Below are 2,864 nucleotides of genomic sequence, written 5' to 3' on the forward strand. Positions count from 1 at the left end.
ATGATCAAATGATCATTTAACATGATCAAATAATTATTATAATATTTTTTACTTCGCTTTGAAATATTATAGTGAAATATTTGGCACTGCATTTATCTTGTTGAAATCCTCCAACAGGCTCTTTTTTGTAAGTTGACTGGTTTGCACACCAATAATACAGTGCAATAATAGAATAGTAGAATAGATAGTAAAATTATGCAATAGAATGGCCAGAGTAAAATAGTGCTACAGTACAATCAACAGCGCGGTGTATTAGAAGGCTATGGTGAAGAGGTACGTTTTTAGCTTATTTCTGAAAATATTAAGAGATCTAGCTTCCCTAATGTCCATAGGTAGTGTGTTCCATAACTTTGGTGCATAGTTAGCAAAGGCTGCATCCCTGATTTTCTTTAGACTGTGGCTTGGAACCTTCAATAGACCAGTAGTAGATGATCGCAATGTTTATACTTTGTATATAAGGAGGAGGACCTTGAAATCAATTCTAAATGTTACCAGAAGCCAGTGTAGGTTACTTACTTGTAACTTCGGGTTTGATCCAAGGAGTAAGTTGCCCCATATTGCTCTGTAACATTTCTCTTTTTGTTATAGGACCGACTAGTAGGATTTCAGTTTTGCCCTCATTTAATTTTAGGAAGTTGTTCGTCATCCATTTGTTTATTGCTAAGAGACAGGCGGAAATGGAGTTTATAGCTGTGTGATCATTTGGTTCAGCGGAGATGTACAATTGTGTGTCATCTGCGTAACTATGGAAACATACATTGTGCTTTCTAATGATGTCTCCTCAATGTTCAATGTTCAATGCAATGTTCAATGCAAGTAAAGCACTTTAAACTTTAAGTATGACTAAATGCTTTCTTGACTATATATATAGTAACTGTTCCAAAATGCATAGATTTCTATGTATTTTAGGGGTTTGGGTGGCTAGCTCTTTTTAATATAAATGTCAGATTGTTTTATTTATTTCATAGATTTCTATGCATTTCAGGAGTTTGGGGGGCTGGCTCCACAAAATAATTAAATAACATAACCCTAACCTAACCCTAAAACCGAAATAAAGTTAAAAAAAATAGTTACAAAATCCACCCATTTTCGCCCACAAACCGGCCAAAACCGGCCACATTTTTTTTCGTGGTCGCGCTACGCGCTCCCGCTTCATAGTTTTTGGTGCCCTTCTGTGCCCTACTAAAGTGCTGGGTCTAGATACGCCCCTGGTTTAAAAAAATTTACTCTTTATACTCTCACGTGCTCCAGTCCACACGCATGCGCATACACATTGCGCACTCCAACACATAGCGAGAGAGCCCCCCCCCCCTCATCCGCAATACTTGTCCAGACCATTCTCTTCGGTTCAAATAACAAACTCAGCAAGACCGACGGCTTCTCGGTTACAGTGGGTGACAATATTATCACAAGGAAAGATGAAATTACCTACCTGGGTTCCATCCTAGAGGCTAATCTTTCCTGTGACAAAATGGCATCCAATGTAATAAAAAAAAGTCAACCAACGAACGCGATTCTTGTACCGGATCTCCTCTCTGGTAAACAAGAATACCCTGAAGACTCTAGCAGGAGCACTCATTCAAGGGTACTACGACTATGCTTGCACCTCATGGTACCAAAGCACCTCAAAGGCACTAAAAAACAAATTACAAACATCTCAAAACAAGCTAGTCAGACTACTGCTTGACCTGACTCCTAGAACCCACCTCACCCCTGCCCACTTTGACAACCTAGGATGGCTTAGAGTAGACGACAGAGTACAGCAACTTGCAATGGGCCTGGTCTACAAGATACACTACGCGACCAAGGTACCCATGTACATGTCAAAATACTTCCCAAAGGTCAGTGAATACCACGATCACAACACCAGAGGGAGCTCCACAAATCATGTAAAACCCAGATTCGGCTCAAACAAGGGACTAAACACGTTTCGCAATTATGCCACATCAATGTGGAACGCCCTACCAAAAGCTGTAAAGGAATGTGAATCACTACCCACTTTCAAAAACACTCTCAAAAAACACCTATGTGAGACTGCAATTCGAAACTGGCCCCTACAAATGTCCTAACCTAGTTGTACAGTAAATGACCAAGTAAGGCTTTGTCAGTATTCCAATGTACAGTGTAAAATGTGTGTGTGTCCCCTACCCAACCCCCCCCCCCCCACCTCCAATGTACAGCCCTCACCCAACCCACCCAACCCCACCCCACCCACCCAACCTCCTCCAATGTACAGTTTCTACGCCAAATGTATATACACTCTTTTTCAGGACACTTTTGTATCACAAACAGTACTGTATTTGCAAATCTGATATGTCATAAATGTATAGATGTAGCAGTACTGTCTATCTGTATGTCATGTATGTCATATATGTTATGATGAATGGAAAATGGGGGACCCTGATGTAAACAAGACGAAAGTCTTTCTCTGGTCTGCATCCCCTTAACAATTGTATGTATTGAGCTGTACTGTACTGTACCCATTCTGCAATCTGTTAATAAACTTTTCAATCAATCAATCAAACCATACTTGTCCAGACCACGAAGCCCCGCCTCCAACCCGTCCAGCCTGGGTCAGCCTGGGTCTTTGAGGGAACAAAGTGACAACTAAACACACATCCTCCAACTGTTGACACACTGACTCTATTATTACATGTCTAGATGTAACATTACTGTCTATGTATAATGTACCTATGTAAACGAGACGAACCCCGCCCCCCCCCCCCCATTCGCAACTACTTGTCCAGACCACTTATACTTGTCCAGACCACTTATACCCGTCCAGCCTGGCTCTGCGGCTCTGCAGATACCCCCTACTCAAAAACGTCACTACTAGTCTTGACCCACAATGCTTTGCGGTCGTC

The sequence above is a fragment of the Notolepis coatsorum genome, assembly GCF_963971535.1.
Source record: "Notolepis coatsorum genome assembly, chromosome: 3".
Taxonomy (NCBI): Eukaryota; Metazoa; Chordata; class Actinopteri; order Aulopiformes; family Paralepididae; genus Notolepis; species Notolepis coatsorum.